Source organism: Nerophis ophidion, linkage group LG28 (assembly GCF_033978795.1).
Source record: "Nerophis ophidion isolate RoL-2023_Sa linkage group LG28, RoL_Noph_v1.0, whole genome shotgun sequence".
Taxonomy (NCBI): Eukaryota; Metazoa; Chordata; class Actinopteri; order Syngnathiformes; family Syngnathidae; genus Nerophis; species Nerophis ophidion.
Window position 1 is genome coordinate 21,913,188 of NC_084638.1, and position 21,307 is coordinate 21,934,494.

Consider the following 21,307-nt stretch of genomic DNA (forward strand, 5'->3'; position numbering starts at 1 on the left):
ACAGCAAGCTAGCACTCCTGAATGTAAACAAATGGGGGGATTGCCACAAATATCGCTTGTAACAATACCAAGTACAAGAGCCCTATATAGTCTATGATTACATGGATATCTTTTATTACCACAAATTTGTTTGTCTTTTGTATTGTTGATAAACTCAGGAAAACTTTAAATATGACCAATGTATGACCCTGTAACTACTTGGTATTGGAGCGATACCCAAATTTGTAGTATCACTCAAAATCCATGTAAAGTATCAAAGAACCGAAGAATAGGTGCTTATTACATTTTAACAGAAGTGTAGATAGAACATGTTGAAACAGAATGTAAGGAGGTATTAAAAGTAAATGAACGAACAGAATAATAATCAATGTTCTACCATTTGTCCCTCATAATTTAGACAAGTTAATGAAATGAGAAACTATATGTTACTGCATATGTCAGCAGTCAATTAAAGTTAAAGTACCACTGACAGCCACACACACGCACGCACACACACACTAGGTGTGGTGAAATTACCCTCTGCATTTGACCCATCATCTTGTTCCACCCCCTGAGAGGTGAGGGGAGCAGTGAGCAGCAGTGGTGGCCAGGCTCGGAAATCATTTTTTAGGAGGCTTTGTTACCGGTTTGCTTGCTTACTAGGATGTTCACTATGTTATTTAATGCAATGTTATTTGATTGCAACAAGAAAAAAATGTTTAATGTAGCATAAGATTTTCCGTTATAAAAAAAGGCAATAATGATTTTTTTTGTGGTCACCTTTAATTTTGAAAAGTACCGAAATACATTTTGGTATCAAAACAACCCTATCACTGACTTATGTTGATGTTACTTTGTGCATTGATGATATTTCTACAGGAAAGACACATCCAAGGAGTTAGAACTCTCGTCATGCCAAGACAGGTTTGGTGAAACTTCTCCACCGGACAAAAACCGGACGCACAGACCAACATGGTCCCAACTTCGGGCTCACGACAGTAGCACCACTGCAGACCGTTACCTGTCAGCGAGGGTAACTCTTCCAGGATGAGATCCCCCGCCTGGTTATCAATGGGATCTGTGAGGGGTTCGGTTGGCTCGAGCATGACGGTTTTCGGGACATAGGCTGAGGCGTAGTCTCGGATGACGGAGAGAACTGCTGGCTTGACAGCTCCTCCCTCCTGTCTGCAGCATTGGCTGAGTCTGCTATAAAGCTGGGCTTGCTCATCCGGGGTCAGATGTGGGACAGCTAGACGAATGAACAAGTCAACTTTTGAGTGAGTAAAACTTAAGTCCTTGCCTTGCTTGGGTTCCACTTTTTGCAAAGACTCCGGACTTGGTTTGCGCCGCTTGCACTTTTGACAGTCTTCCGGCCGTCCATTGTTGTGGTGCCACAAACTACCAACACAGCTGATACGTGGGAGCAGGTCTCCCCTCGTCCTGTGGTGCAATGGCAGTGGGCTCCTAACACAACTCCATCATTCCTCACTAACTTCAATGCGGGGTCAGCCATCTTTTAGGAATCATGACGCACCTGGAAATTCAAAGAAAAAAAGAATAAAGACAATTGATCGCATCATTAAACCATTACATTATATAATTAATTGTTCTTTTAAAGTAGGAGTTTTCCCAGACAGTATGAAAACCGCTAAGGTCATAACTTTCTCTAAAACTGGAGATAAACATACATTTGGTAATTATGGACCAGTAGCTCTCCTATCTAAATTTTCAAAAGTGCTTGAAAAACTGTGTGTTAATAAATTAAACTGCTTTATTAAAAACATAAATTATTAAATGAAAATCAGTATGGATTTCGATCGAATAGGTCTACAAGCTTGGCCATCATGAAAATGATTGAAGAGATTACAACTGCAATTAATCAAACTAAATACACAACAGAAGTGTTCATTGACTTAAAGAAGGTTTTCCACACTATAGATCAGGGATTTTCAACCTTTTTTTGAGCCAAGGCACATTTTTTTCATTGAAAAAATCCTGAGGCACACCACAAGCACAAAATCATTAAAAAACTAAACTCAGTAGCCGATATTGATGATAAAAAGTAGTTCTCGCAATTGTTGGATATGAATTTAAACCATAACCAAGCATGCATCACAATAGCTCTTGTCTCAAAGTGGGTGTACTGTCACCACCTGTCAAATCACGCCGTGACTTGTTCTGAGTTTTTTGCTGTTTTCCTGTGTGTAGTGTTTTAGTCCTTGTCTTGCGCTCCAATTTTGTGTTTTTTGTTCCTGTTTTGTTGGTATTTTCCTGTTGCAGTTTCATGTCTTCATCGAGCGCTATTCTCCACACCTGCTTTGTTTTCGCAATCCAGACTATTTAAGTTGTGCGGACGCTTTCCTTCTTTGTGGGGACATTGTTTATTGTCATGTACGGATGTACTTTGTGAACGCCGTCTCTGCTCCACAGACTGTAAGTCTTTGCTGTCGTCCAGCATTTTGTGTTTTGTTTACTTTGCAGCCAGTTCAGTTTTAGTTTCATTTTCCATACCCATGCCTTAGCTTCAATGCTAATTCTTAGCGGCACTCGCCTTTTGTTTATTTTTGGTTTAAACATAAGATAACTTAGTACCTGCACACTGCTTCCCGCTGTCGTCAGCATATTGTGATGACGACAGGACGTGTTTCCGACATCTACAAAGCAATTAGCTACATGCTGCCAACTACTGATACGGAAGAGTTTAACATGGTTACTCTACCGAGCTCTAAACAGTACAGACACTCAACAATGGCACATTATTTACGGATTATAATTACTTGTGTGCAAAAAATATTTTTAACCCAATTAGGGTGAAATTACATAATCTCCCACGGCACACCAGACTGTTTTGAAAAACACTGCTATAGATCATCAAATTCTCATTTGTAAATTATATACTTATGGAGTTAAAGGAGTTGTACTAGACTGGTTAACCAGCTATTTACAACGACGACAGCAATATGTTGAGATTGATGATAGGTCAGAATGTATGAATATGGAATGGCATTCCACAAGCAGGGGTCGTACACCTTATCCATGGCCAAATTCAAGCACTTTTTAAGGACTTTCAAGATCAATTTTCCAGTTTTTCCAGTACCCTTCAGAAGGCGAAAACCAGAGTGAATCAATCCAAGGTTCTTAGTCATCATTGTCACCGACGTCTCACTGGGTGTGAGTTTTCCTTGCCCTTATGTGGGCCTACCGAGGATGTCGTACTGGTTTGTGCAGCCCTTTGAGACACTAGTGATTTAGGGCTATATAAGTAAACATTGATTGATTGATTGATTGATAGCCTTGTTGTTTGAGGTCACCAAATGCTGTCTGTAGGAAAAATACAGAAAATCTTATAAAACCTAAGCTTAACATCAGTTATCATTAACTAAATGGGGCATAGAAAATAAAGCAGTGTTTCTATAGACTATTCAATGTCATTGGTGTTTGCAAACGTGTCTCCATTTGTGTTGTTTTTCACATTTCTTGTTCTTTTTCTGACTTCCAGCACTCAATGACATCGAACAGCACAGATTGGTTCACACCGTATGTGTGCTTGTAAACTGCATACTGTGATTTAAATGCACGCAACCCTCAAATTGTCAATTTCCCTCATTTATTAACAGAACTGTTCCACATTAATATAAGGATAATAAATTCAAGGAAAATATTTAGTTTGTTTCACAACACCTCAGTCACCTTTCATTAAGCACGTCTAGCCTTATAAATGTGGCTATGATAACAAATCGATTTTTAGTTAAGATTATAATTTATCTTTGACAAACGCTCGGTTTTTTCCTTTCATAGTTTTACAACAGTTGAAACTGACAGTTTATAACCGTCATAGTTTCATAGCTTTTTTTCTGTCTGTTATTAACATGTAATCTAGTGCTGATCTCACAGTGTAGGTCTAGCATGTACCCAAAGGTTAGAAAACAAAACTTTAGCTAATTTTAGTTATCTTGTAGGGCTAGTAATCTCTGTGACTTACCTTTCATATGACTAGAGAGAGCGGACTCTCCCATTGTGAAAAGCTGGATTTCCTTTTTGCATACTTAGCAGCAGTCTTGTATCCAAAGTTTGTATTTGTCATTTTACATCCGATGTTCATTAAAACGAGAACTTCCCAGCATGATGGACCGATGCACCACTGTCCTCTTGGGGCGACACAGAGTCGTATTTACGGCTCTGGCATGACAACCACCTAAAGTAAGGGTTCGTGCAAAGCCAACAGATCAAGTATGTAGCTTTCATTTTTAACGAAACTTGTTTAATTTTTTTCCATTTTATAATTAGCCTATCAAGTCAGACTGGCAAAAAATATGTTGAACATTTCCAAGCACTTCACCCAAAATTCAAGCATCATTCTAACCTTGAAAACAGAACATTAAAATCCAAGCATTATCAAGGTTTTTAACCACCCGTACGAACCCAGCACAAGATTCGATTTTAGGACCCAAAATGTTTTATTTTAAATATAAATGATATTTGTGAGGTTTCAAAAATGTTACAGTACCTATTATTCACAGACGATACAAATTTATACTGTTCAGGAGATAACTTGAAAATCTTAGCTGATAATATTGAAAGAGACATGGTTAAACTAAAATTAGGGTTTGATGTAAATAAATTATCTATAAATTTGAAAAAGACTAAATTTTTTCGTATTCAGTAATAAAAGAAAGGTAAAAGTTACTTTATCCATACACAATGTAAAAATTGAGGTGTCTGAAATCAATGAAACTGACATGGAAAGCGCATATATTGCATGTGAAAAATAAGGTTTGATTGATTGATTGTTCAAAACTTTTATTAGTAGATTGCACAGTACAGTACATATTCTGTACAATTGATGGTAATGAGTTTTTCAACTTGTTTTAAGTTGATTCCACGTAAATCGATTCATGGTACCTAAAAGCTTTTTTTTAACAAGGTTAAATACAGTTTCCAGTGTAATACAATGAGAATGTTATAATGCTTAATTATTTCACCTTATTTAAGTTATTGTGCAGAAATAACAAACGTACTTGTCTGTTGCTGGCGTGAATGCACAGAATTCTCTAAAGAAAGACTTAAAAAGTTGCAAGAATATTTTTGAATTTAAAAAGAGTTACAAAAAGAGACAACTGGCATTATATCAGACTAATTTGGGATTTTGATTGGACGTGTCATTGTGAAAAAGCTAAAGCGAAAAAATTAAAAAGTATGTTGGAGTTCGGGTGTTGGTGGAGGGACAGTGATAAAGTAATCTTAAATAATTTGTGTTAAAAAATGGGGCAGATAAATCTGAGACTATTCTTCTATCTGCTCCTTTCTACGGAGCGTCTAAAGGGACACGGATGTTTTGCGAGATCACGCAATACTTTTTTCGAGATCACTCAATAATTTTAGCGAAATCTCGCAATACTTTTTACGAGATCTTGCAAAAGGTTTTTTTTCTATGTCAGTGAACCGGGGGTAAAAAACAGACACAGCGATGGTGAACCAAAAGTAAAACAGACTCAGTGATGGAGGAGCAGGAGCCTACCCATTATCTGTGCTGTGTTGTGGGACCATAATACAATTTGATGTCTTTATATTTTAGGCCAGTGGTTCTTAACCTTGTTGGAGGTACCGAACCCCACCACTTTCATATAGGCCAGGCCTGGGCAATTATTTTGACTCGGGGGCCAAATTTAGAGAAAAAAATGTTTGGGGGCCGGTATTTTTGGGGAAAATAATATAAAACCTCACAATAAAGTCTGATTGAATGCTAAAAATGTTCTGACAGACCGCCTTAACAGCGGAATGGAATTTTTAATTTTTCTATGAACGATAAAACCCTGAATATTGGCAACATATGAACGTCACACCCCTTCTCCATCGACATATTTTACAATCAAGCCAAATGCAACAAAAATGCAACAGCGAAATATGGACACTAAGGGTAAAAAAAGATCTACAATATGATATATCTGACAAATCAATAAACTTTAGAACTTTCGTGTAAAAATCTCCTTCTGCATCTGTCCCGGACACCCACATTTCAGGCTCTGGAAACACTCTGTGGAAACGCTCCCCACCCACACTGCTTGGTGCCTCGTCTGAGCTGCTGTGACGTAGATTATCATAGTCACTAGTAGAGTTGTACAGAATACGGGTATTAGTATAGTATCGCGCTAGTAATGAATCATATTTGGTACCCTACCGCCTCTGAAAAGTACCGGACAGCCACACCTCAAGATCTTTTGTTAAAATAAAGCTAATAATGCATTTTTTTCGGGTCCCCTTTATTTAGAAAAGTATCAAAATAATGTTGGCATCGGGACAACACTAGTCACTAGTTAGGCCAATACTAAAATAGAAATAAATCTTCTCCCACGGATGATGGGTATAGGTTCCTTCATCGATGTGTCTGTTTCACTTCCGGTTCACGAGCGTTGTGTCTGTTTTACTTCTGGTTCGCTGACATAGGAAAAAAAAACTTTTGCAAGATTTCGCCAAAAGTATTGCGATATTTCGAAAAACATGTTTTTCCCTCCATAAGGGCGCCGTACCTTTCTGATCAGTAATGAAGAAACAAAAAAAAAATGAAAGTGTGAACTGTACGTGGCTTGTATATACAGGGGCGCCGCTAGGGATATTGAGCCCCATGAAAAGAATCTTTACAGGGCCCCCAACACATTATTTCATATAATTTCATCATCATTAGGGGCCTCTCTGGGCCCCCCTCCATCATGGGCCCCTAGAATCCGTCTCCATTCCCCCCCTTTTCTGCACCCCTGTGTATATATATATAGATATGCATTTCATGTAAGGAATACAAATAAATGATGATGATGAAAGGGTCATTAAACCATCATTAGCTTGATGCTAACGCAAGGCTGGACTTACTGTTGCAAGCACAATACCAATGGCGCGCAATTTGCAAAATGCGCAACCGCATTTTGCAAATTTAATGTCAAATCAAATCAAATGTTTATTGGATTCATCACTATACAGCAGGGGTGTCAAACTCAAAAACAGAGTGGGCCAAAATTTAAAACTGGACAAAGCCGCGGGCCAAGGTTGAACAAATTAACCTTTTAAGAGGGATCCAAACAAGTTTTGCATTGAATATTGAACAAGCAAGGCTTACATAACTTTATAGTGACATGCAAAGTCGAGTTTCAAATTATCCATCCATCTATTTTCTACCGCCTGTCCCTTCTAGGGTCACTGGAGCCAACCTCAGCTGCATTCGGGCGGAAGGCAAGGTACACCCTGGACAAGTCGCCACCTCATCACAGGGCCAACACAGATAGACAACATTCACACTCACATTCACACACTAGGGCCAATTTAGTGTTGCCAATCAACCTATCAATAATAATTGAAAAATATCAATGGCATATCAAATAAAATTTCAATAAAAATGGGGGTGGGGGGGCTGGGTTTGGTGGTAGCGGGGGTGTATATTGTGGCGTCCAGGAAGAGTTAGTGCTGCAAGGGGTTCTGGGTATTACGTGTGTTAAGGTGCAGATGTTCTCCCGAAACGTGTTTGTCATTCTTGTTTGGTGTGGCTTCACAGTGTGGCGCATATTTGTAACAGTGTTAAAGTCGTTTATACGGCCACCCTCAGTGTGACCTGTATGGCTGTTGACCAAGTATGCATTGCATTCATTCGTGTGTGTTAAAGCTGCAGATATTTTGTGAATAGGCCGGCACGTTGTTTGTATGGCGGAAAAGCGGACGTGACGACAGGTTGTAGAGGACGCTAAAGGCAGTGCCTTCGAGGCACGCCCCCAATATTGTTGTCCGGGTGGAAATTGGGAGAAATTCGGAAGAATTGTTGCCCCGGGAGGGGCAGTGAAATTCGAGAGTCTCTCGGGTAAATCGGGAGGGTTGGCAAATGCGTTGTTACAGCGGCACCGCCCCTGTATAATACCGGCAGGCCAGCTCTAATCTTGATTTGATATTACCTCAAGGGCCAAATGAAATTACATGGCGGGCCAAATTTGGCCCGCGGGCCAGAGTTTGACACCCATGCTATACAGTGTACATCCACGACACAACTACTGACTAAACTACTACCTCAACTTGGTTTACTATTTATAAAATATAATAATGTAGGGTTACCTGGAACTTGAAATCCACACTTGGTAGTAATTTAGTCAGTAGTTTAGTCGTGGATGTACACTGTATAGTGATGAATCCAATAAACATTTGATTTGATTTGACATCAAATTTGCTAAATGCGGGTGCGCATTTTTGCAAATTGCGCGCCATTGGTATTGTGCTTACAACACTTACCCTTCCGGTGATGACGACGCTGTTTTTAGCTGGTAGGCACCAACGTTGAAGGTTCGTAACAAATCCCGACGTTGTCCATTTGTACCCCTCAAGACATTAGTAGGCTTTCAAAGATTCTCCTGAGAAGGACGAGAGGAAGTTAATGAGGTAGTTGTATAAGTCCGGATACTGTAGGTCTAGGAGTTTGTTCTTCGCTGTGGCTGACTCGATAGACGTAAAAAACTTGCTGGGCGCATTATAAGGGTCGGTTATGTTTAACCGACTACGTTTCGTGTCGCATCCTTCAATATCCACGTGGTTAATATGAGCGGGAAGTTATGGGTGCTTGAAGCTGACGCCGGTGTCATTCATTTCAGTCGCTGCCATTTTTGTCAATATGGCGGTGTCAACAAACTAGTCACGTGACGTCATGGATGACAAGCTGCCTTTTGATTGGCTAGTGCTCCATGCCAAGGAAATGATTAAAGTGCCAAGACTTTTCAAAACCCTTTTTGAGTTTAGTAATTAAAAAATATACATAAATATTTTTGAACAATTAAAAAAAAATGACGCGTAATCTCACCGGCCAAAATATTAGGTACAGCTATTTGGTACTACAGTATATTGAGGAGTGAAGCTACAAAATAAACAATATGTATATGTTTCATCCATCCATCCATTTTCTACCGCTTATTCCCTTTCGGGGTCGCGGGGGGCGCTGGCGCCTATCTCAGCTACAATCGGGCGGAAGGCAGTGTACACCCTGGACAAGTCGCCACCTCATCGCAGGGCATATATATATATATATATATATATATATATTTATATATATATATATATATATATATATATATATATATATATATATATATATATATATATTTATATATATATACCCTAAGGAGGTGTTTAGGGCACGTCCAACCGGTAGGAGGTCACGGGGAAGACTATGTCTCCTGGCTGGCCTGGGAACGCCTCGGGATCACCCGGGAAGAGCTAGACGAAGTGGCTGGGGAGAGGGAAGTCTTGGCTTCCCTGCTTAGGCTGCTGCCCCCGCAACCCGACGTCGGATAAGCGGAAGAAGATGGATGGATGAATGGATATTAGGGCTGTGAATCTTTGGGTGTCCCACGATTCGATTCAATATCGATTCTTGGGGTCACGATTCAATAATATATCAATTTTTCCGATTCGATCCGATTCTCGATTCAAAAACGACATTTTGTTCGTCCATATGAGTTGGGAAATTGTGTTAGAAGTAAATTAAAAACGGAATACAATGATTTGCAAATCTTTTTGAACCCATATTGAATTGAATACACTACAAAGACAACATATTTGATGTTCAAACTCATACAATTTTTTTTTTTTTGCAAATAATAATTAACTTAGAATTTCATGGCTGCAACACCTATCAAATTAGTTGGGAAAGGGCATGTTCACCACTGTGTTACATCACCTTTTCTTTTAACAACACTCATTAAACGTTTGGGAACTGAGGAAACTAATTGTTGAAGCTTTGAAAGTGGAATATTTTCCCATTCTTGTTTTATGTACAGCTTTAATCGTTCAACAGTCCGGGGTCTCCACTGTCGTATTTTACGCTTGATAATGCGCCACACATTTTCCATGGAAGACAGGTCTGGACTGCAGGCGGGCCAGGAAAGTACCCGCACTCTTTTTTTACGAAACCACGCTGTTGTAACACGTGCTGAATGTGGCTTGGCATTGTCTTGCTGAAATAAGCAGGGGCGTCCATTAAAAAGACGGCGCTTAAATGGCAGCATATTTTGTTCCAAATCTGTATGTACCTTTCAGCATTTATGGTGCCTTCACAGATGTGTAAGTTACCCATGCCTTGGGCACTAATGCACCCCCATACCATCACAGATGTTGGCTTTTGAACTTTGCGTCGATAGCAGTCTGGATGGTTAGCTTCCCCTTTGGTCCAGATGACACAATGTTGAATATTTCCAAAAACAATTTGAAATTTGGACTCGTTAGACCACAGAACACTTTTACGCTTTGCATCAGTCTATCTTAGATGATCTCGGGCCCAGAGAAGCCTGCGGCGTGTCTGGATGTTGTTAATAAATGGCTTTCGCTTTGCATAGTAGAGCTTTAACTTGCACTTACAGATGTAGCGACGAACTGTATTTAGTGACAGTGGTTTTCTGAAGTGTTCCTGATTCCATGTGGTGATATCCTTTAGAGATTGATGTCGGTTTTTGATACAGTGCCGTCTGAAGGATCGAAGGTCATGGTCATTCAATGTTGGTTTCCGGCCATGCCGCTTACGTGGAGTGATTTCTCCAGATTCTCTGAACCTTTTGATGATATTATGGACCGTAGATGTTGAAATCCCTAAATGTATTGCAATTGCACTTTGAGAAACGTTGTTCTTAAACTGTTTGACTATTTGCTCAAGCAGTTGTGGACCGAGGGGTGTACCCCGCCCCATCCTTTCTTGTGAAAGACTGAACATTTTTTGGAAAGCTGTTTTTATACCCAATCATGGCACCCACCTGTTCCCGATTAGCCTGCACACCTGTGGGATGTTCCAAATAAGTGTTTGATGAGCATTCCTCAACTTGATCAGTATTTATTGCCAACTTTCCCAACTTCTTTGTCACGTGTTGCTGGCATCAAATTCTAAAGTTAACGATTATTTGCAAATAAAAAAGTAAAGTTAATGAGTTTGAACATCAAATATCTTGTCTTTGTAGTGCATTCAATTGAATATGGGTTGAAAAGGATTTGCAAATCATTGTATTTTGTTTATATTTACATCTATCACAATTTCCCAACTCATATGGAAACAGGGTTTGTATATACATCTGTCCTCCCTGTCGACATTGGGACAGGGAGGAGTGAGGAAGCCATCTATGTCAAGATTGAAAAACCATCCCTGAACAGAGGTGGTGTGTGACATCACATACAACACTGTCCTTTCAACCATTCTTGTAAGACTCTACAATTTTAGCCATCAACAAATAACATGAGTTAGGCTATGTCTACACTAAGCCGGATGAACCCTTAAACAAATACTTATTCAGCCTAAGCCCCGTTTCAGCCACACTAAACCAGCGTTTAAGCTTGCCCACCTTGGATAATTTTTTTACACGGGTAAGTACCTTGTCAATTTCTTCGATCTCCGGCTCTTAGCTTTGTATGGACTCATTGATCGTTTACAAACTGAGTTCGTAGAGGAATTGACACCAGAAACAACGTTCTCTCCAAGGTACGTGCCTGTGCAATTGCACACTGCTCACGCGTCCTCTGTGCACGGCAAATCTAGGCCGCACAAAAAATCGAATAAAAAGATAAGCGCATAACAGTGTGCATGTCTGCAGTCGCTCACATGTGCGCCACTAAATGCTCAAGGAGTTTTGGCGTTTGCTCACACATTTGGAAAAATTGGAGGGAAAATTGTCCAAAAAGACGGCGCCCACTGCTAGCTTCATAACAACCGGTTACCACTCGGAGGTAAACACTATAACAATGGAGGCGAGTCATCCAGACATGCCCGTGTTTCTCTTTCCTGTAGATGATACAGACACTTGTGGAAATCATACATGAGTACCTTAAGACAGTGGTCCGCAACCCGCGGCTCCGGTGCCGCATGCGGCTCTTTGACCACTCTGATGTGGCTCAGCCACATACTTGCCGACCGCCTGGAGAAGTCCGGTAGATTTCCAAATTTTAGTGTCTCTATCAGAAATTGATTTTCACCCAGACTTCAACTTTGAGGGCGTGCCGAGATGACAATGCTTCTGACACTCTTTGTACATGTCATCGAGCCAGGATTTTCACCTTACTATCTGCGTGCCGGCCGGGTGGACACATTTTGGATGCGACCTCTATTTGCACGCACAGGCTACTGCAAGGCATACTTAGTAGAGATGCGCGGTTTGCGGTCTCATCCGCGGATAAACCGCTGGTCGGGCGGTTGACATGACGAAAAAATTGATTTTAATTAGATTCGGGCGGGTGGCGGTTGAACATCCAGAAATATCTGATATGCATGGTTCTGTGATCGGTATCCTTTGCCATTGAAAGTGCCATTTAAGACCCGTGTCATAGAGTGAAGAAGACAATGAGAGACGCTACTATTCTCCTGAATAGTAGTCGCCCAGATAATAAGTATTAGGTCGTGCTATGAAGCCATTGGCTTTGTCACCTACTACAACATGTACGATCTGCCTGTCAGTCCAGCATCATGTTGTGTGTGGCTTCCACAGCAACACGCACACGACTGCAAGGCATACTGGGTGACACAGAGTACACTAATGGTTGTGATATAAACAATTTTAACACTCTTAGTAATATGCGCCACGCTGTGAAGCCACACCAATTAAGAACGACAAACACATTTCGGGAGAACATCCTCACAGTAACACAACATAAACGCAACACAACAAATACCCATAATCCTTTGTATTCATGACACATTCTGACTATTTTATACACCCCTAGCAGCAAACCCCGCCACCCCCCCACCCACGTGCGTCGGTAAGGTGGGCGGGGTTGGGGGTGCGGGGGTGTAAAATATATTCAGGAATTGTCATGAATACAAAGGATTATGGGTATTTGTTGTGTTGTGTTTATGTTGTGTTACTGTGAGGATGTTCTCCCGAAATGTGTTTGTCAATCTTGTTTGGTGTGGCTTCACAGCGTGCTGCATATTATTAAGTGTTAAAGTTGTTTATATCACAACCATCAGTGTACTCTGTATCACCCAGTATGCCTTTCAATCTTGAACGTGTAATTGCGAAAGCTGCACACAACATGTTGCCGGACCAACAATCGGTTCGTACATGTTGTTGAAGGTGTCTGAGGCAATGGCTTCACGGCACGCCCATATTCTTGTAATCAGGATGAACATAATTGGATAGTCGCGGGAACGTTAGCGGCTACAATTGTCATCATTACTCTGTGAAACTGGTTTAAATAGCTCTGTCAGTGGTAAAGGCGGACAACCTCTGATGTATTTCAGCGGGCTTGTACGGTCCTGATAAAATGTTGGTTCGGGTGGACGGCGGGTGGATGACGACTTTGGAGATGCGGATGCGGATGATATAATTGCCTATCCGCGCATCTCTAATACTTAGTCAACAGCCATACAGGTCACACTGAGGGTTGTGATATAAACAACTTTAATCCTCTTACTAATATGCGCCACACTGTGAACCCACGCCAAACAAGAATGACAAACACATTTCGGGAGAACATCCGCACTATAACATAACATAAACACGACAGAACAAATACCCAGAATCCCATGTACATTATACACAGAGCTACCACCAACCCAACCCCGCCCACCTCAACCAACGCACATAGGACAAAGCGAAAAAAAACTCTCTATGCAGTATTATTTCATTATACATTTCAAAAGAGTTATGTGGCTCCCATTGTTTTCTTTACTTTGTGAAACGGGTCAAAATGGCTCTTTGAGTGGTAAAGGTTGCTGACCCCTGCCTTAAGAGAAAGCGATTGCAGCTATTTCGGATACAACACTTCTCAGATGGTAAAAACCTTCGAATGTCCAGGTCAGTTGTGATTCTACTTACCGAAAAACTTTGTTCATTTGTCGAAGGAGAGTCAACGAGAAAGTGGCCTCACATGGATGTGATTAAAAAAAAAAGGTAGCGTGTGATTTGTATTACCTGGCCGACGAGGAAAGACTACGCAAATTATCGAATGCATTTAGACTGGCAAAGCACACTATCAGTTATTGTCGAGGTCCAGAGTATAAAATTCACCAAAAACAAATGAACAATGAAGGTGAAGGCAAAAGAATGAGGAGGGTCCTGACCAGATATCTAAAACCCTAGATTGACTCACGTAAAATGTTCTTTATCACATTGTTTACTTTTATGTGTCCAATAAAAATTGTATTAATTTATGATGGCTCAAGTGTGATTCACTACAATAGGGCCTCACATCACACTGAAGTCCAGTTAATTGAAATACCACAACACTGGATATTGTTCAGATAAGGTAAATTTAATAAAATAACTTGCACACAAAGCAACACTTGAGGTGACTATGACGTGCGTATTTTCCACGCGTGCGTACTAAGTTGCGTTTTGCCGGCGGATGGAGGGGGCTCAGGGGTCTTAAACAACCATTGTGTGTGTGTGGACAAAGATAAGGTTAGGTGGGATTTACCCTGGATAACCTTAGTGTTGAAGGCGCTTTAGAAACCTCTCTGCTCACAAAAGACGACCAGAAGGACATTTGTGACATTTGTTTGCAACTAAATGGACTGTCTACACGGGTGATTCCCACTATGTTGGACTGGTAGCAGTCGATCCACAGCAATGGTTCTGCCACACAATAATTCAATGCTTACGAGGGGAAATTATACTTCAACAGATTGTCCTTGGCTTTGACAGTAGGATAGCTTGTTTGCATCCCAACAGTTGTTTTTCTCACTACCCAAGGGCGAAAACATCCTTGCCCAGGCCCACCCTGCTGGTTTTGGCACCAACCGTTTGGACTAGAGCTGACCCATCCAAGTCTAAGACTATATCTGACCCATCCAAGTCTAAGACTAGATCTGACCGATCCAAGTCTCAGACCAAAATCCAAGTCTTAAAATAGATCTGACCGATCCAAGTCTCAGACTAGCTCTAACCGATCTAAGTCGAAGACTACATCTGACCAATCCAAGTCGAAGACTAGCTCTACCCGATCTTAGTGTAAGACTAGATGTGACCAATCTAAGTCTAAGACTAGATGGGACCAATCCAAGTCTCAGATTAGATCCGACCAATGTAAGTATAAGACTAGGTCTAACCGATCTAAGTCTAAGACTAGATGTGACCAATCTAAGTCTAAGACTAGATCTGACCCATCTTAGTCTAAGATCATAAAGAAACCAAACCGTCCAGTTGTGATCGACTGATCTCCTCCTGAGTACAATGGTTCTATTTAAAGGCCTACTGAAAGCCACTACTACCCACCACGCAGTCTGATAGTTTGTATATCAATGATGAAATATTAACATTGCAACACATGCCAATACGGCCTTTTTAGTTTACTAAATTACAATTTTAAATTTCCCGGGAGTTTCGTCTTGAAAACGTTGTGTAATGATGACGTGTACGCAAGACGTCACGGGTTTTAAGGAAATATGAGCGCTGCACACACACATACAGCTAAAAGTCGTCTGCTTTAACGGCCTGATTACACAGTATTTTGGGCATTTGTGTTGCTGAATCTTTTGCAATTTGTTCAATTAATATTGGAGAAGTCACAGTAGAAAGATGGAGTTGGGAAGCTTTAGCCTTTAGCCACACAAACACACGGTGATTCCTTGTTTAAAATTCCTGGAGCTGAAACTTTCCTGTGGATCAAAGCACGGTCAAGCCAACATGGATCCTGACCACTTGTCAACCAGCAGGTTTCGGTGAGAAAATTGTGGTTAAAAAGTCAGTTCTTACCGGAGAAAAGCTGAACTTGTGCCGTCCATAGCTGCCGTCGACTCCCCTGAGACACTGCGCGTCAAGACACCCGTGGAGACACCCTTCCGACTATCAGGTACTATTTAACTCACTAAAACACTTGCAACACAATTGAAAGATAAGGGATTCCCCAGAATTAATCTTGTAAATGTCTCTAAAAACATCGGAATCCCAATGCAATCGCGTTTTGTATTTTTTTAACTCTTTTTTTTTTTTCTAGTTCGTCGCTATCAATATCCCCAACATGATTCTTTCATCCTCGCTCAAATTAATGGAGTAATTGTCGTTTTCTCGGTCCGAATAGCACTTTTTGTTGGAGGCTCCCATTAAAAATTATGTGAATATGTGAGGAGCCATCACACGTGTGACGTCATCGTCTGCGACTTCCGGTAGAGGCAGGGCTTTTCTCTTAACACCGAAAGTTGCGAACTTTATCGTGGAGGCTCTCTACTAAATCCTTTCAGCAAAAATATGGCAATATCGCGAAATGATCAAGTATGACACATAGAATGGACCTGCTATCCCCGTTTAAATAAGAAGATCTAATTTCAGTAGGTCTTTAACGAGATTGGTTTTGCTTTGTGGACTTTTTCATTAGCTCAACTCCTGTGTGTGCAGTGAGTTGAATTGTTTTTATCTTCTTTTTCCTACTTCCTGCATTTATATCTGTGCTTTATGACTAGAAACAACACTTGTGTTCAGCGATACGGCTGAAAACTTTATCACAATATCAATGTTTTATATCCATCCATATCCATAATTATTGATCAATTTAATAAGGAGCAGGAGAAAAGTGATCAACCAACTTTGCTTGTTTATTCCGACAAAGAAAGAAAAAGAACAAACGAATGATTGCTGATGATTATGTGTCTATTGTGATATACATTGATATCGTTTTATCACCCAGACTGAGTATTACATATTTTTTTCCCGTTAAAAAGCCAAAAAATGAAAACCTCGAGGAACACCTCTAGTATGACTGAATGTCTATGAAGTGTAACTTGTGCTTATAAATATCACAACCGTGTTCTGACATACACTTTATTTTGAAAATCCTGCAGGAAGCTGTGATACACATTGCTAACTAGTCATCATATATCTATGGCAACTAGTTATCATATATCTATAGTAAGTAGTCAGTATATATCTATGGCTACTAGTCAGTATTATATCCATGCAACTAGTAATCATATATCTATGGCAACTAGTCATTATTGCCACCGACGTCCCACTGGGTGTGAGTTTTCCTTGCCCTTATGTGGGCCTACCGAGGATGTCGTAGTGGTTTGTCTTGTGGTTTGTGCAGCCCTTTGAGACACTAGTGATTTAGGGCTATATAAGTAAACATTGATTGATTGATTGATTGATAGTCAGTATGATATCTATGGCAACGAGTCATCATATCTATGGCAACTAGTCAGTATTATATCTATGGCTACTAGTCAGTATTCTATCTATGCAACTAGTAATCATACATCTATGGAAACTAGTCATTATATATCTGTGGCAACTAGTCATCATATAACTATAGCAACCAGTCGTCGTATATCTATGGCAACTCGTCATCATATATATATGGCAACTAGTCAGTATTATCTACAAACGTTTGTATATGGAAAGTAGTCAGTATTATATCAATGGCAACTAGTCATTAGAGATATATGGTAACTAGTCATCATATATCAATGGCAAATAGTCAGTATTATATCTATGGCAAGTAGTCATCATATCCATCCATCCATTTTTCTTCCGCTTGTCCCTTTTGGAGTCGCGGGGGGTTGCTGGAGCCTATATCAGCTGCATTCGGGCAGTAGGCGGCGTACACCTTGGACAAGTCACCACCTCATCGTAGGGTTTGAAGACATATTGCTCGAAAGTTTTTTTGTCGTGATGCTTTGATAATATATCTATGGCAACTACAGTAGTCATCATATATATATCCATGGCAACTAGTCATTATATACTGTATATGGCAACTAGTCATTGTATATCCATGCCAACTACTCAGTATACATATATGGCAACTAGTCATCTTATAACTACAGCAACCAGTCATTGTATATCTATGGCAACTAGTCATTGTATATCCATGCCAACTACTCAGTATACATATATGGCAACTAGTCATCTTATAACTACAGCAACCAGTCATTGTATATCTATGGCAACTAGTCATTGTATATCTATGGCAACTAGTCATCATATATATATCTATGGTAACTAGTCATCATATATACTGTATATGGCAACTAGTCATTGTATATCTATGGCAACTAGTCATCATATATATATCTATGGTAACTAGTCATCATATATACTGTATATGGCAACTAGTCATTGTATATCTATGGCAACTAGTCATCATATATACTGTATATGGCAACTAGTCATTGTATATCTATGGCAACTAGTCATCATATATATATATCTATGGTAACTAGTCATCATATATACTGTATATGGCAACTAGTCATTGTATATCTATGGCAACTAGTCATCATATATATATATCTATGGCAACTAGTCATCATATATACTGTATATGGCAACTAGTCATTGTATATCTATGGCAACTAGTCATCATATATATATCTATGGCAACTAGTCATCATATATACTGTATATGGCAACTAGTCATTGTATATATATGGCAACTAGTCAGTATACATCTATGGCAACTAGTCATCTTATAACTATAGCAACCAATCATCGTATATCTATGGCAACTAGTCATTGTATATCTATGGCAACTAGTCAGTATTATATCTATGGCAACTAGTCATCATATATACTGTATATGGCAACTACTCATTGTATATCTATGGCACCTAGTCAGTATACATCTATAGTATCTAGTCATCTTATAACTAAAGCAACCAGTCAATGTAAAACTATGGCAATTAGTCAGTATTATATCTATGACAACTATTCATCATATATCTATGGCAACTAGTCAGTCTTATATCTATGGCCACTAGTCATCATATATATATATATATATATATATATGGCAACTAGCCAGTATTATATATCTATGGCAACTAGTCATCCTATATAAGCAACTAGTCATCATATATGGTCATATCTATGGCAATTAGTCATCATATATATGGCAACTAGTCATCGTATATCTATGACAACTAGTCATTGTATATCTATGACAACTAGTCACCGTATATCTATGGCAACTAGTCAGTATTATATATATTACAACTAGTCATCATATATCTATGGCAACGAGTCATTATATATCTATGACAACTAGTCATTGTATATCTATGGCAACAAGTCAGTATTATATCTATGGCAACTAGTCAGTATTATATCTATGGCAACTAGTCATCATATATACTGTATATGGCAACTACTCATTGTATATCTATGGCAACTAGTCAGTATACATCTATAGTATCTAGTCATCTTATAACTAAAGCAACCAGTCATTGTAAAACTATGGCAATTAGTCAGTATTATATCTATGACAACTATTCATCATATATCTATGGCAACTAGTCAGTCTTATATCTATGGCCACTAGTCATCATATATCTATGGCAACTAGCCAGTATTATATATATATGGCAACTAGTCATTATATATTGTCATATCTATGGCAACTAGTAATCATATATGGTCATATCAATGGCAATTAGTCATCATATATATGGCAACTAGTCATCGTATATCTATGACAACTAGTCATTGTATATCTATGACAACTAGTCACCGTATATCTATGGCGACTAGTCAGTATTATATCTATTACAACTAGTCATCATATATCTATGGCAACTAGTCATTATATATCTATGACAACTAGTCATTGTATATCTATGGCAACAAGTCAGTATTATATCTATGGCAACTAGTCAGTATTATGTCTTTGGCATCTAGTCAGCATAATATATATGGCAACTAGTCAACTAGTCAATATTATATATATGGCAACTACTCGGTATTATATCTATGGCAACTAGTCATCAAATATCTATGGGAACTAGTCAGTATTATGTCTATGGCAACTACTCAGTATTATTTATATGGCAACTAATCATCATGTATCTATGGGAACTAGTCATCATATATCTATGGCAAGTAGTCAATATTATATCAATGGCAACTAGTCATTTTATATCTATGGCAACTAGTCAGTATTATATCTTTGGCAACTAGTCAGCATATTATATATGGCAACTAGTCAACTACTCAATATTATATATATATGGCAACTACTAAGTATTATATCTATGGCAACTAGTCATCAAATATCTATGGCAACTAGTCAGTATTATGTCTATGGCAACTATCCATCCATCCATTTTCTACCGCTTATTCCCTTTTGGGGTCACGGGGGGCGCTGGCGCCTATCTCAGCTACAATCGGGCGGAAGGCGGACTACACCCTGGACAAGTCGCCACCTCATCGCAGGGCCAACACAGATAGACAGACAACATTCACACTCACATTCACACTCCAGGGCCAATTTAGTGTTGCCAAGTAGTCATTATTATGTATATGGCAACTAATCATCATGTATCTATGGCAACTAGTCATCGTATATATATGACAAGTAGTCAATATTATATCAATGGCAACTAGTAATTTTATATCTATGGCAAGTAGTCACCGTTTTTCTATGGCAACTAGTCATTGTATATCTATGGCAACTGGTCAGTATTATATCCATGTAAAACTAGTCATCAGACATATATGCCAACCAGTCAGCATAATATATATGGCAACTAGTCAACTAATCAGTATTATATACATGGCAACTACTCAGTATTATATCTATGGCAACTAGTCATCAAATATCTATGGCAACTAGTCAGTATTATATCTATGACAACTAGTCAGTATTATTTATATGGCAACTAATCATCATATATGTATGGCAACTAGTCATTGTATCTCTATGGCAAGTAGTCAGTATTATATCAATGGCCACTAGTCACAGTTTATCTATGGTAACTAGTTATTGTATATCTATGGCAACTGGTCAGTATTATATCTATGTAAAACTAGTCATCATACATCTATGCCAACTAGTCAGTTATATATATGGCAACTAGTCATCCTATATCTATGGTAACTAGTCATTGTATATATCTATGGCAACTAGTCATTGTGTATCTATGGCAAGTAGTCATTATATATTCATGGCAACTAGTCATCATACATATATGGCAACTCGTCAGTATTATAACTATGGCAACTAGTCATCGTATATCTATGCAACTAGTCATCATATCTATGGAAACTAGTTAGTATTATATGTATGGAAACAAGTCAGTATTATATCTATTGCAACTGGTCAGTGTTATATAAATGGCAACTAGTCATCCTATATCTATGGCAACTAGTCATTGTATGTATATTTGGCAACTAGTAATTGTATATCTATGGCAACTAGTCATCATATAGCTATGGCAACTCGTCAGTATTATAACTATGGCAACTAGTCATCATATATCTATGCAAACTAATCAGTATTATATATATGGCAACTAGTCAGTATTATGTCTATTGGCAACTAGTCATTGTATATCTATGGCAACTAGTCATCATATATCTTTAGCAACTAGTCATCATATATCTATGGCAACTAGTCAGTA

At 39.1% G+C, this 21,307-nt stretch overlaps 1 long non-coding RNA gene across 1 annotated transcript; it reads right to left on the bottom strand.

Annotated features, from left to right (window-relative positions):
• Nucleotides 1-740: 740 nt before the first annotated feature.
• Nucleotides 741-8,629, bottom strand: LOC133545136 (uncharacterized). The gene is made up of 2 exons (XR_009804736.1): nucleotides 8,242-8,629; nucleotides 741-1,513 (listed from the first exon to the last, which is right to left on the bottom strand). It is a non-coding gene; the product is annotated as an uncharacterized LOC133545136 (long non-coding RNA).
• Nucleotides 8,630-21,307: the final 12,678 nt, after the last annotated feature.